This window comes from Kogia breviceps, unplaced genomic scaffold (genome assembly GCF_026419965.1).
Source record: "Kogia breviceps isolate mKogBre1 unplaced genomic scaffold, mKogBre1 haplotype 1 scaffold_57, whole genome shotgun sequence".
Taxonomy (NCBI): domain Eukaryota; kingdom Metazoa; phylum Chordata; class Mammalia; order Artiodactyla; family Physeteridae; genus Kogia; species Kogia breviceps.
Window position 1 is genome coordinate 253,962 of NW_026712012.1, and position 15,507 is coordinate 269,468.

The following is a 15,507-nucleotide window of genomic DNA, read 5'->3' on the forward strand; positions in this document are numbered from 1 at the left end:
TTTTTGGACGAGTGTTATCATTTAGAGGTCGGCAGGTTTGTGAAGTGCAGTGTGCCAGAGCTCCGTTTTGCAGCTCGCTTTCGTGTGAGCTGGCCGCAATAGCGCAGAATTGCTTCATGCCCTGTTGTGCTTCCGGCCGGGCAGGCTGAGCCTTTGGTGAATTCCTCTTCGTGATGGGAAATTAGAGTGACATGTGCCTCTCCGAACACGGCCAGCTTGTCTCTCATTGGTTCCCCCCTTTCCAGTTCATCCTTGGGACCAATTGCAGAGTGTAGGAAAGAGCAGTGTCAAGACGCTGATTCTCCAAGTGGGGAAATTGTTAGTAAAGCGGCTGGAATGGCGCACGCGAGCCCCAGGAGATGAAAAGTGAGGTGCGCTTTAGAAAGCTTTCCCGATCACACGGTTTCCCATCTCCTGGGATTCCCAGAGTGGTTTCGCGGTAGGAAGGTTGCCTTGAACCTGCAGAGGGGGGACCCATGGAATGGGTAGCACGCAGTAGAGCTCTAGAGGGTCTGCCTTTGCTCACCCAGCCTCAGCAATGCTCTCAGCCAGAAGATATCCAGCCTTCCGTCTTATGCCGCTGTGGGTATAGATGTGGTCAATCCCGGTTGCATCACAGCCCCTGAACGCATTTTGGAAGAATTTCCCTCCCTCTCGCCGTGCTTCTGTCTTCTGTGTTTTGGACATGTATTTGTATAATGGGCTTTAGCTGATTTTCACTGCCGTGTGGATGCCGCTTTACACACACTTGATTCACTTACAGAGAGATATCAATACTTAGGTGTTAAGACGCTTACGAGTCTGATATAGTCTTCTGTGATGAATAGGAGCTGTTGAGTCCCGTTCACTGAGCAAGGAGTAGGTCGTGTCTATTACATATTTGCTTTTCGGAACGGTATCTGGGCTCATTTCCAAGTCGTGTTTTAGGCATCACGCCACCTGACCTTTCCGCTTAAGCAGGCATGGGTGTGTTTTGTAAAAGCGTGTGTCTGCTCTCGTTTGTAATTGAGTTCATGGGTAGCGATTTTCCCATTCCCTCTCTAAGTGATTTCCTAAGTTTCTTTTTCTGTGGGACAGATTTCACTTAGCATCATCGTACCTCAATCCACTCCTTATGCTGCTACCAGCCTTATGACGTGGATTCCATGGCTGAGGGATAGTCCATCGTACCTAAGTAGCACAGCTTCTTTGTCAATTTCTCTCTCCCCTGGCATATGAACGGTGTTCCGAAGTCGAGGTTGTTGTAAAGAGAGAAACCCTACACCGTGGGGTGCCTGCGTCTGGTTGATTTTTAGTTTTCCCAAGATATAGGCCCATGTGTGGAGGTGCCCTACGCTCCGTGGTTCTGTTCTGTACGTGTTTTAGGAAAGAGCATACGCTTCTCCGGAGGGACTGTTGGCATTTTCCGTCCCTCCGCGCAACTGAACGAGGCTCCCTTATCTCCTTGGCCTGTCCTGCCTTTCTGATTTTACAGATTTTTTGGCCTGCTCTTTTGCCCAGGGGGGGGGGGTGAGACTTCTTTGTAGTGCTGATTTTCTCTCCCAGGCTGCTTGGTTGGCCAAAAAGGGCGTATGCGTTTTTTCCTGAATATATTCAGGAAAAAACGCATACGTCCTTTTTGGCCAACCGCATCATTGTCCACGTTCTAGCGCTTTTCATGTGCTATCGGGGCCATTCCGATGTACCCGTTGACATCCGTTTCCTGCAGTTCTGCCTTGCGTTCAGCGCCTCTTCGTAGCCTGACGTCAATATATTTTGGGGCGATAGTTATCGTTTAGAACTCTGCATGTTTGGGAAGTGCAGTGCCCCTGAGCTCCATTTCCCAAGTCGCTTTTTTGTGAGTGGGACGCAACACGGCTGGATGGCTTCACGCCCTATTGTCGATTCGGGGTGGCAGGCTGAACCGCTGGTGAATTCTTCTTCGTGATGGGAAATGAGAGTGACATGTGCCCGACCAAACACCTCCAGCGAGTCTCTCAGTGGTTCCCCCTCTTGCAGTTCATCCTGCGGACAAATTGCAGACGGTACGAAAGAGGCATGGAAAGGCGCCGAGTCTCCAAGTGGGGAGATTGTTAGTAAGGGGGCCTGAATGGAGAACACGAGCACCAGGAGATGAAAACTGAGGTGAGTTTCAGAAAGCTTTCCCGATCCCACGGTGTAGCATCCGCTGGGTTTCCAATGAGTGCTTTCGCTGTCGGAAGATTGCGTTGAACCTGGAGAGTTGGGACCCATGGAATGGGGAGCACGCAGGATTCCTTTCAAGGGTCTGCATTTGCTTTCCCAACCTCACCAATCGTCTCAGCCCCAAGAGTGTCCAGCCTTATGTCTTCTGCCGCTGGGGCTGTAGATGTGGTCAATCCTGGTTGCATGCCAGTCCCTGAACGCATTTTGGAAGAATTTCTCTCTGTTTTGCCCTGCTTGTTTCTTCTTTATGTTGGAAATGTATCCTCAGAATGGGTCTGAGCTGATTTTCCCTGCTGGTTTTAGGCCGCTTTACACACACTTGATGCACTTACACAGAGATATCAAGACTTAGCTTTTAAGATGCTTACTAGTCGGATAGATACTTGTGCGATGAACAGGGTCTGGTGAGTCCAGTTGATTGAGCAAGGAGTAGGTCGTGTCCATTCCATATTCGGTTTTCGGAAGGGTATCTGTGCTCATTTCAAACTCGAGTTTTATGCGTCACCCCACCTCACCTTTCCCCTGAAGCAGGCATAAGTGTGTTTTCTAAAAGCGTGACTCTGTTCTGTTTGGGGATTCAGTGCATGGGGAGCGATTTTTACATTCCCTCGATAAGTGATATCATAAGTTTCTTTTTTTGTGGGACTTATTTCACTGAGGATGATCGTACCTAAATCCACTCAGGATGCTGCTACCAGCCTCATGACGTGGATTTCATGGCTGAGTGACACTCCATTGGACCTACGTAGCACCACTTGTCCACTTGTCCACTTGTCTTTGTCCACTTGTCCACTTGGCTCTTTCCTGGGATATGAAACGTGTACCGGAGTGGAGGTTCTTGTCAAGACAGCAGCCCTCAACTTTGGGGTCCCTGTGTCTGGTTGATTTTTTCATTTTCCCAAGGTCAACGCCCATGTGTGGAAGTGCCCTATGCTCTGTGGTTCTGTGTTTTACATGGTTTGGGAAAGAGGATACACTTGTGAAGATTGGCTGTTGGCCATTGACATCCCGCCCATCAGCTTAACAAGGCTCCCTTGACTCCGTGGCCTGTCCTGCCTTTCTGGTTTTTAGACTTTTTTCGCCTGGCCCTTTTGCCCCGGGGGGGGGCGAGAGATTTCTTTGTAGTGCTGATTTGCTCTCCCAGGTTGCTTGGTTGGCCAAAAAGGACGTATGCGTTTTTTCCTGAATATATTCAGGAAAAAACGCATACGTCCTTTTTGGCCAACCGCATCATTGTCCACGTTCTGGCGCTTTTCATGTGCTATCGGGGCCATTCCGATGTACCCGTTGACATCCGTTTCCTGCAGTTCTGCCTTGCGTTCAGCGCCTCTTCGTAGCCTGACGTCAATATATTTTGGGGCGATAGTTATCGTTTAGAACTCTGCAGGTTTGGGAAGTGCAGTGCCCCTGAGCTCCATTTCCCAAGTCGCTTTTTTGTGAGTGGGACGCAACACGGCTGGATGGCTTCACGCCCTATTGTCGATCCGGGGTGGCAGGCTGAACCGCTGGTGAATTCTTCTTCGTGATGGGAAATGAGAGTGACATGTGCCCGACCAAACACCTCCAGCGAGTCTCTCATTGGTTCCCCCTCTTGCAGTTCATCCTGCGGACAAATTGCAGACGGTACGAAAGAGGCATGGAAAGGCGCCGAGTCTCCAAGTGGGGAGATTGTTAGTAAGGGGGCCTGAATGGAGAACACGAGCACCAGGAGATGAAAACTGAGGTGAGTTTCAGAAAGCTTTCCCGATCCCACGGTGTAGCATCCGCTGGGTTTCCAATGAGTGCTTTCGCTGTCGGAAGATTGCGTTGAACCTGGAGAGTTGGGACCCATGGAATGGGGAGCACGCAGGATTCCTTTCAAGGGTCTGCATTTGCTTTCCCAACCTCACCAATCGTCTCAGCCCCAAGAGTGTCCAGCCTTATGTCTTCTGCCGCTGGGGCTGTAGATGTGGTCAATCCTGGTTGCATGCCAGTCCCTGAACGCATTTTGGAAGAATTTCTCTCTGTTTTGCCCTGCTTGTTTCTTCTTTATGTTGGAAATGTATCCTCAGAATGGGTCTGAGCTGATTTTCCCTGCTGGTTTTAGGCCGCTTTACACACACTTGATGCACTTACACAGAGATATCAAGACTTAGCTTTTAAGATGCTTACTAGTCGGATAGATACTTGTGCGATGAACAGGGTCTGGTGAGTCCAGTTGATTGAGCAAGGAGTAGGTCGTGTCCATTCCATATTCGGTTTTCGGAAGGGTATCTGTGCTCATTTCAAACTCGAGTTGTATGCGTCACCCCACCTCACCTTTCCCCTGAAGCAGGCATAAGTGTGTTTTCTAAAAGCGTGACTCTGTTCTGTTTGGGGATTCAGTTCATGGGGAGCGATTTTTACATTCCCTCGATAAGTGATATCATAAGTTTCTTTTTTTGTGGGACTTATTTCACTGAGGATGATCGTACCTAAATCCACTCAGGATGCTGCTACCAGCCTCATGACGTGGATTTCATGGCTGAGTGACACTCCATTGGACCTACGTAGCACCACTTGTCCACTTGTCCACTTGTCTTTGTCCACTTGTCCACTTGGCTCTTTCCTGGGATATGAAACGTGTACCGGAGTGGAGGTTCTTGTCAAGACAGCAGCCCTCAACTTTGGGGTCCCTGTGTCTGGTTGATTTTTTCATTTTCCCAAGGTCAACGCCCATGTGTGGAAGTGCCCTATGCTCTGTGGTTCTGTGTTTTACATGGTTTGGGAAAGAGGATACACTTGTGAAGATTGGCTGTTGGCCATTGACATCCCGCCCATCAGCTTAACAAGGCTCCCTTGACTCCGTGGGCTGTCCTGCCTTTCTGGTTTTTAGACTTTTTTCGCCTGGCCCTTTTGCCCCGGGGGGGGGCGAGAGATTTCTTTGTAGTGCTGATTTGCTCTCCCAGGTTGCTTGGTTGGCCAAAAAGGGCGTATGCGTTTTTTCCTGAATATATTCAGGAAAAAACGCATACGCCCTTTTTGGCCAACCGCATCATTGTCCACGTTCTGGCGCTTTTCATGTGCTATCGGGGCCATTCCGATGTACCCGTTGACATCCGTTTCCTGCAGTTCTGCCTTGCGTTCAGCGCCTCTTCGTAGCCTGACCTCAATATATTTTGGGGCGATAGTTATCGTTTAGAACTCTGCAGGTTTGGGAAGTGCAGTGCCCCTGAGCTCCATTTCCCAAGTCGCTTTTTTGTGAGTGGGACGCAACACGGCTGGATGGCTTCACGCCCTATTGTCGATCCGGGGTGGCAGGCTGAACCTCTGGTGAATTCTTCTTCGTGATGGGAAATGAGAGTGACATGTGCCCCACCAAACACCTCCAGCGAGTCTCTCATTGGTTCCCCCTCTTGCAGTTCATCCTGCGGACAAATTGCAGACGGTACGAAAGAGGCATGGAAAGGCGCCGAGTCTCCAAGTGGGGAGATTGTTAGTAAGGGGGCCTGAATGGAGAACACGAGCACCAGGAGATGAAAACTGAGGTGAGTTTCAGAAAGCTTTCCCGATCCCACGGTGTAGCATCCGCTGGGTTTCCAATGAGTGCTTTCGCTGTCGGAAGATTGCGTTGAACCTGGAGAGTTGGGACCCATGGAATGGGGAGCACGCAGGATTCCTTTCAAGGGTCTGCATTTGCTTTCCCAACCTCACCAATCGTCTCAGCCCCAAGAGTGTCCAGCCTTATGTCTTCTGCCGCTGGGGCTGTAGATGTGGTCAATCCTGGTTGCATGCCAGTCCCTGAACGCATTTTGGAAGAATTTCTCTCTGTTTTGCCCTGCTTGTTTCTTCTTTATGTTGGAAATGTATCCTCAGAATGGGTCTGAGCTGATTTTCCCTGCTGGTTTTAGGCCGCTTGACACACACTTGATGCACTTACACAGAGATATCAAGACTTAGCTTTTAAGATGCTTACTAGTCGGATAGATACTTGTGCGATGAAGAGGGTCTGGTGAGTCCAGTTGATTGAGCAAGGAGTAGGTCGTGTCCATTCCATATTCGGTTTTCGGAAGGGTATCTGTGCTCATTTCAAACTCGAGTTGTATGCGTCACCCCACCTCACCTTTCCCCTGAAGCAGGCATAAGTGTGTTTTCTAAAAGCGTGACTCTGTTCTGTTTGGGGATTCAGTGCATGGGGAGCGATTTTTACATTCCCTCGATAAGTGATATCATAAGTTTCTTTTTTTGTGGGACTTATTTCACTGAGGATGATCGTACCTAAATCCACTCAGGATGCTGCTACCAGCCTCATGACGTGGATTTCATGGCTGAGTGACACTCCATTGGACCTACGTAGCACCACTTGTCCACTTGTCCACTTGTCTTTGTCCACTTGTCCACTTGGCTCTTTCCTGGGATATGAAACGTGTACCGGAGTGGAGGTTCTTGTCAAGACAGCAGCCCTCAACTTTGGGGTCCCTGTGTCTGGTTGATTTTTTCATTTTCCCAAGGTCAACGCCCATGTGTGGAAGTGCCCTATGCTCTGTGGTTCTGTGTTTTACATGGTTTGGGAAAGAGGATACACTTGTGAAGATTGGCTGTTGGCCATTGACATCCCGCCCATCAGCTTAACAAGGCTCCCTTGACTCCGTGGCCTGTCCTGCCTTTCTGGTTTTTAGACTTTTTTCGCCTGGCCCTTTTGCGCCGGCGGGGGGCGAGAAATTTCTTTGTAGTGCTGATTTGCTCTCCCAGGTTGCTTGGTTGGCCAAAAAGGGCGTATGCGTTTTTTCCTGAATATGTTCAGGAAAAAACGCATACGCCCTTTTTGGCCAACCGCATCATTGTCCACGTTCTGGCGCTTTTCATGTGCTATCGGGGCCATTCCGATGTACCCGTTGACATCCGTTTCCTGCAGTTCTGCCTTGCGTTCAGCGCCTCTTCGTAGCCTGACCTCAATATATTTTGGGGCGATAGTTATCGTTTAGAACTCTGCAGGTTTGGGAAGTGCAGTGCCCCTGAGCTCCATTTCCCAAGTCGCTTTTTTGGGAGGGGGACGCAACACGGCTGGATGGCTTCACGCCCTATTGTCGATCCGGGGTGGCAGGCTGAACCGCTGGTGAATTCTTCTTCGTGATGCGAAATGAGAGTGACATGTGCCCGACCAAGCACCTCCAGCGAGTCTCGCATTGGTTCCCCCTCTTGCAGTTCATCCTGCGGACAAATTGCAGACGGTACGAAAGAGGCATGGAAAGGCGCCGAGTCTCCAAGTGGGGAGATTGTTAGTAAGGGGGCCTGAATGGAGAACACGAGCACCAGGAGATGAAAACTGAGGTGAGTTTCAGAAAGCTTTCCCGATCCCACGGTGTAGCATCCGCTGGGTTTCCAATGAGTGCTTTCGCTGTCGGAAGATTGCGTTGAACCTGGAGAGTTGGGACCCATGGAATGGGGAGCACGCAGGATTCCTTTCAAGGGTCTGCATTTGCTTTCCCAACCTCACCAATCGTCTCAGCCCCAAGAGTGTCCAGCCTTATGTCTTCTGCCGCTGGGGCTGTAGATGTGGTCAATCCTGGTTGCATGCCAGTCCCTGAACGCATTTTGGAAGAATTTCTCTCTGTTTTGCCCTGCTTGTTTCTTCTTTATGTTGGAAATGTATCCTCAGAATGGGTCTGAGCTGATTTTCCCTGCTGGTTTTAGGCCGCTTTACACACACTTGATGCACTTACACAGAGATATCAAGACTTAGCTTTTAAGATGCTTACTAGTCGGATAGATACTTGTGCGATGAACAGGGTCTGGTGAGTCCAGTTGATTGAGCAAGGAGTAGGTCGTGTCCATTCCATATTCGGTTTTCGGAAGGGTATCTGTGCTCATTTCAAACTCGAGTTTTATGCGTCACCCCACCTCACCTTTCCCCTGAAGCAGGCATAAGTGTGTTTTCTAAAAGCGTGACTCTGTTCTGTTTGGGGATTCAGTGCATGGGGAGCGATTTTTACATTCCCTCGATAAGTGATATCATAAGTTTCTTTTTTTGTGGGACTTATTTCACTGAGGATGATCGTACCTAAATCCACTCAGGATGCTGCTACCAGCCTCATGACGTGGATTTCATGGCTGAGTGACACTCCATTGGACCTACGTAGCACCACTTGTCCACTTGTCCACTTGTCTTTGTCCACTTGTCCACTTGGCTCTTTCCTGGGATATGAAACGTGTACCGGAGTGGAGGTTCTTGTCAAGACAGCAGCCCTCAACTTTGGGGTCCCTGTGTCTGGTTGATTTTTTCATTTTCCCAAGGTCAACGCCCATGTGTGGAAGTGCCCTATGCTCTGTGGTTCTGTGTTTTACATGGTTTGGGAAAGAGGATACACTTGTGAAGATTGGCTGTTGGCCATTGACATCCCGCCCATCAGCTTAACAAGGCTCCCTTGACTCCGTGGGCTGTCCTGCCTTTCTGGTTTTTAGACTTTTTTCGCCTGGCCCTTTTGCCCCGGGGGGGGGGGGGGGCGAGAGATTTCTTTGTAGTGCTGATTTGCTCTCCCAGGTTGCTTGGTTGGCCAAAAAGGGCGTATGCGTTTTTTCCTGAATATATTCAGGAAAAAACGCATACGCCCTTTTTGGCCAACCGCATCATTGTCCACGTTCTGGCGCTTTTCATGTGCTATCGGGGCCATTCCGATGTACCCGTTGACATCCGTTTCCTGCAGTTCTGCCTTGCGTTCAGCGCCTCTTCGTAGCCTGACCTCAATATATTTTGGGGCGATAGTTATCGTTTAGAACTCTGCAGGTTTGGGAAGTGCAGTGCCCCTGAGCTCCATTTCCCAAGTCGCTTTTTTGTGAGTGGGACGCAACACGGCTGGATGGCTTCACGCCCTATTGTCGATCCGGGGTGGCAGGCTGAACCTCTGGTGAATTCTTCTTCGTGATGGGAAATGAGAGTGACATGTGCCCGACCAAACACCTCCAGCGAGTCTCTCATTGGTTCCCCCTCTTGCAGTTCATCCTGCGGACAAATTGCAGACGGTACGAAAGAGGCATGGAAAGGCGCCGAGTCTCCAAGTGGGGAGATTGTTAGTAAGGGGGCCTGAATGGAGAACACGAGCACCAGGAGATGAAAACTGAGGTGAGTTTCAGAAAGCTTTCCCGATCCCACGGTGTAGCATCCGCTGGGTTTCCAATGAGTGCTTTCGCTGTCGGAAGATTGCGTTGAACCTGGAGAGTTGGGACCCATGGAATGGGGAGCACACAGGATTCCTTTCAAGGGTCTGCATTTGCTTTCCCAACCTCACCAATCGTCTCAGCCCCAAGAGTGTCCAGCCTTATGTCTTCTGCCGCTGGGGCTGTAGATGTGGTCAATCCTGGTTGCATGCCAGTCCCTGAACGCATTTTGGAAGAATTTCTCTCTGTTTTGCCCTGCTTGTTTCTTCTTTATGTTGGAAATGTATCCTCAGAATGGGTCTGAGCTGATTTTCCCTGCTGGTTTTAGGCCGCTTTACACACACTTGATGCACTTACACAGAGATATCAAGACTTAGCTTTTAAGATGCTTACTAGTCGGATAGATACTTGTGCGATGAACAGGGTCTGGTGAGTCCAGTTGATTGAGCAAGGAGTAGGTCGTGTCCATTCCATATTCGGTTTTCGGAAGGGTATCTGTGCTCATTTCAAACTCGAGTTTTATGCGTCACCCCACCTCACCTTTCCCCTGAAGCAGGCATAAGTGTGTTTTCTAAAAGCGTGACTCTGTTCTGTTTGGGGATTCAGTGCATGGGGAGCGATTTTTACATTCCCTCGATAAGTGATATCATAAGTTTCTTTTTTTGTGGGACTTATTTCACTGAGGATGATCGTACCTAAATCCACTCAGGATGCTGCTACCAGCCTCATGACGTGGATTTCATGGCTGAGTGACACTCCATTGGACCTACGTAGCACCACTTGTCCACTTGTCCACTTGTCTTTGTCCACTTGTCCACTTGGCTCTTTCCTGGGATATGAAACGTGTACCGGAGTGGAGGTTCTTGTCAAGACAGCAGCCCTCAACTTTGGGGTCCCTGTGTCTGGTTGATTTTTTCATTTTCCCAAGGTCAACGCCCATGTGTGGAAGTGCCCTATGCTCTGTGGTTCTGTGTTTTCCATGGTTTGGGAAAGAGGATACACTTGTGAAGATTGGCTGTTGGCCATTGACATCCCGCCCATCAGCTTAACAAGGCTCCCTTGACTCCGTGGGCTGTCCTGCCTTTCTGGTTTTTAGACTTTTTTCGCCTGGCCCTTTTGCCCCGGGGGGGGGGGGGGCGAGAGATTTCTTTGTAGTGCTGATTTGCTCTCCCAGGTTGCTTGGTTGGCCAAAAAGGGCGTATGCGTTTTTTCCTGAATATATTCAGGAAAAAACGCATACGCCCTTTTTGGCCAACCGCATCATTGTCCACGTTCTGGCGCTTTTCATGTGCTATCGGGGCCATTCCGATGTACCCGTTGACATCCGTTTCCTGCAGTTCTGCCTTGCGTTCAGCGCCTCTTCGTAGCCTGACCTCAATATATTTTGGGGCGATAGTTATCGTTTAGAACTCTGCAGGTTTGGGAAGTGCAGTGCCCCTGAGCTCCATTTCCCAAGTTGCTTTTTTGTGAGTGGGACGCAACACGGCTGGATGGCTTCACGCCCTATTGTCGATCCGGGGTGGCAGGCTGAACCTCTGGTGAATTCTTCTTCGTGATGGGAAATGAGAGTGACATGTGCCCGACCAAACACCTCCAGCGAGTCTCTCATTGGTTCCCCCTCTTGCAGTTCATCCTGCGGACAAATTGCAGACGGTACGAAAGAGGCATGGAAAGGCGCCGAGTCTCCAAGTGGGGAGATTGTTAGTAAGGGGGCCTGAATGGAGAACACGAGCACCAGGAGATGAAAACTGAGGTGAGTTTCAGAAAGCTTTCCCGATCCCACGGTGTAGCATCCGCTGGGTTTCCAATGAGTGCTTTCGCTGTCGGAAGATTGCGTTGAACCTGGAGAGTTGGGACCCATGGAATGGGGAGCACACAGGATTCCTTTCAAGGGTCTGCATTTGCTTTCCCAACCTCACCAATCGTCTCAGCCCCAAGAGTGTCCAGCCTTATGTCTTCTGCCGCTGGGGCTGTAGATGTGGTCAATCCTGGTTGCATGCCAGTCCCTGAACGCATTTTGGAAGAATTTCTCTCTGTTTTGCCCTGCTTGTTTCTTCTTTATGTTGGAAATGTATCCTCAGAATGGGTCTGAGCTGATTTTCCCTGCTGGTTTTAGGCCGCTTTACACACACTTGATGCACTTACACAGAGATATCAAGACTTAGCTTTTAAGATGCTTACTAGTCGGATAGATACTTGTGCGATGAACAGGGTCTGGTGAGTCCCGTTGATTGAGCAAGGAGTAGGTCGTGTCCATTCCATATTCGGTTTTCGGAAGGGTATCTGTGCTCATTTCAAACTCGAGTTTTATGCGTCACCCCACCTCACCTTTCCCCTGAAGCAGGCATAAGTGTGTTTTCTAAAAGCGTGACTCTGTTCTGTTTGGGGATTCAGTGCATGGGGAGCGATTTTTACATTCCCTCGATAAGTGATATCATAAGTTTCTTTTTTTGTGGGACTTATTTCACTGAGGATGATCGTACCTAAATCCACTCAGGATGCTGCTACCAGCCTCATGACGTGGATTTCATGGCTGAGTGACACTCCATTGGACCTACGTAGCACCACTTGTCCACTTGTCCACTTGTCTTTGTCCACTTGTCCACTTGGCTCTTTCCTGGGATATGAAACGTGTACCGGAGTGGAGGTTCTTGTCAAGACAGCAGCCCTCAACTTTGGGGTCCCTGTGTCTGGTTGATTTTTTCATTTTCCCAAGGTCAACGCCCATGTGTGGAAGTGCCCTATGCTCTGTGGTTCTGTGTTTTACATGGTTTGGGAAAGAGGATACACTTGTGAAGATTGGCTGTTGGCCATTGACATCCCGCCCATCAGCTTAACAAGGCTCCCTTGACTCCGTGGGCTGTCCTGCCTTTCTGGTTTTTAGACTTTTTTCGCCTGGCCCTTTTGCCCCGGGGGGAGGGAGCGAGAGATTTCTTTGTAGTGCTGATTTGCTCTCCCAGGTTGCTTGGTTGGCCAAAAAGGGCGTATGCGTTTTTTCCTGAATATATTCAGGAAAAAACGCATACGCCCTTTTTGGCCAACCGCATCATTGTCCACGTTCTGGCGCTTTTCATGTGGTATCGGGGCCATTCCGATGTACCCGTTGACATCCGTTTCCTGCAGTTCTGCCTTGCGTTCAACGCCTCTTCGTAGCCTGACGTCAATATATTTTGGGGCGATAGTTATCGTTTAGAACTCTGCAGGTTTGGGAAGTGCAGTGCCCCTGAGCTCCATTTCCCAAGTCGCTTTTTTGTGAGGGGGACGCAACACGGCTGGATGGCTTCACGCCCTATTGTCGATCCGGGGTGGCAGGCTGAACCTCTGGTGAATTCTTCTTCGTGATGGGAAATGAGAGTGACATGTGCCCGACCAAGCACCTCCAGCGAGTCTCTCATTGGTTCCCCCTCTTGCAGTTCATCCTGCGGACAAATTGCAGACGGTACGAAAGAGGCATGGAAAGGCGCCGAGTCTCCAAGTGGGGAGATTGTTAGTAAGGGGGCCTGAATGGAGAACACGAGCACCAGGAGATGAAAACTGAGGTGAGTTTCAGAAAGCTTTCCCGATCCCACGGTGTAGCATCCGCTGGGTTTCCAATGAGTGCTTTCGCTGTCGGAAGATTGCGTTGAACCTGGAGAGTTGGGACCCATGGAATGGGGAGCACGCAGGATTCCTTTCAAGGGTCTGCATTTGCTTTCCCAACCTCACCAATCGTCTCAGCCCCAAGAGTGTCCAGCCTTATGTCTTCTGCCGCTGGGGCTGTAGATGTGGTCAATCCTGGTTGCATGCCAGTCCCTGAACGCATTTTGGAAGAATTTCTCTCTGTTTTGCCCTGCTTGTTTCTTCTTTATGTTGGAAATGTATCCTCAGAATGGGTCTGAGCTGATTTTCCCTGCTGGTTTTAGGCCGCTTTACACACACTTGATGCACTTACACAGAGATATCAAGACTTAGCTTTTAAGATGCTTACTAGTCGGATAGATACTTGTGCGATGAACAGGGTCTGGTGAGTCCAGTTGATTGAGCAAGGAGTAGGTCGTGTCCATTCCATATTCGGTTTTCGGAAGGGTATCTGTGCTCATTTCAAACTCGAGTTTTATGCGTCACCCCACCTCACCTTTCCCCTGAAGCAGGCATAAGTGTGTTTTCTAAAAGCGTGACTCTGTTCTGTTTGGGGATTCAGTGCATGGGGAGCGATTTTTACATTCCCTCGATAAGTGATATCATAAGTTTCTTTTTTTGTGGGACTTATTTCACTGAGGATGATCGTACCTAAATCCACTCAGGATGCTGCTACCAGCCTCATGACGTGGATTTCATGGCTGAGTGACACTCCATTGGACCTACGTAGCACCACTTGTCCACTTGTCCACTTGTCTTTGTCCACTTGTCCACTTGGCTCTTTCCTGGGATATGAAACGTGTACCGGAGTGGAGGTTCTTGTCAAGACAGCAGCCCTCAACTTTGGGGTCCCTGTGTCTGGTTGATTTTTTCATTTTCCCAAGGTCAACGCCCATGTGTGGAAGTGCCCTATGCTCTGTGGTTCTGTGTTTTACATGGTTTGGGAAAGAGGATACACTTGTGAAGATTGGCTGTTGGCCATTGACATCCCGCCCATCAGCTTAACAAGGCTCCCTTGACTCCGTGGGCTGTCCTGCCTTTCTGGTTTTTAGACTTTTTTCGCCTGGCCCTTTTGCCCCGGGGGGGGGGGGGGGGGCGAGAGATTTCTTTGTAGTGCTGATTTGCTCTCCCAGGTTGCTTGGTTGGCCAAAAAGGGCGTATGCGTTTTTTCCTGAATATATTCAGGAAAAAACGCATACGCCCTTTTTGGCCAACCGCATCATTGTCCACGTTCTGGCGCTTTTCATGTGCTATCGGGGCCATTCCGATGTACCCGTTGACATCCGTTTCCTGCAGTTCTGCCTTGCGTTCAGCGCCTCTTCGTAGCCTGACCTCAATATATTTTGGGGCGATAGTTATCGTTTAGAACTCTGCAGGTTTGGGAAGTGCAGTGCCCCTGAGCTCCATTTCCCAAGTCGCTTTTTTGTGAGTGGGACGCAACACGGCTGGATGGCTTCACGCCCTATTGTCGATCCGGGGTGGCAGGCTGAACCTCTGGTGAATTCTTCTTCGTGATGGGAAATGAGAGTGACATGTGCCCGACCAAACACCTCCAGCGAGTCTCTCATTGGTTCCCCCTCTTGCAGTTCATCCTGCGGACAAATTGCAGACGGTACGAAAGAGGCATGGAAAGGCGCCGAGTCTCCAAGTGGGGAGATTGTTAGTAAGGGGGCCTGAATGGAGAACACGAGCACCAGGAGATGAAAACTGAGGTGAGTTTCAGAAAGCTTTCCCGATCCCACGGTGTAGCATCCGCTGGGTTTCCAATGAGTGCTTTCGCTGTCGGAAGATTGCGTTGAACCTGGAGAGTTGGGACCCATGGAATGGGGAGCACACAGGATTCCTTTCAAGGGTCTGCATTTGCTTTCCCAACCTCACCAATCGTCTCAGCCCCAAGAGTGTCCAGCCTTATGTCTTCTGCCGCTGGGGCTGTAGATGTGGTCAATCCTGGTTGCATGCCAGTCCCTGAACGCATTTTGGAAGAATTTCTCTCTGTTTTGCCCTGCTTGTTTCTTCTTTATGTTGGAAATGTATCCTCAGAATGGGTCTGAGCTGATTTTCCCTGCTGGTTTTAGGCCGCTTTACACACACTTGATGCACTTACACAGAGATATCAAGACTTAGCTTTTAAGATGCTTACTAGTCGGATAGATACTTGTGCGATGAACAGGGTCTGGTGAGTCCAGTTGATTGAGCAAGGAGTAGGTCGTGTCCATTCCATATTCGGTTTTCGGAAGGGTATCTGTGCTCATTTCAAACTCGAGTTTTATGCGTCACCCCACCTCACCTTTCCCCTGAAGCAGGCATAAGTGTGTTTTCTAAAAGCGTGACTCTGTTCTGTTTGGGGATTCAGTGCATGGGGAGCGATTTTTACATTCCCTCGATAAGTGATATCATAAGTTTCTTTTTTTGTGGGACTTATTTCACTGAGGATGATCGTACCTAAATCCACTCAGGATGCTGCTACCAGCCTCATGACGTGGATTTCATGGCTGAGTGACACTCCATTGGACCTACGTAGCACCACTTGTCCACTTGTCCACTTGTCTTTGTCCACTTGTCCACTTGGCTCTTTCCTGGGATATGAAACGT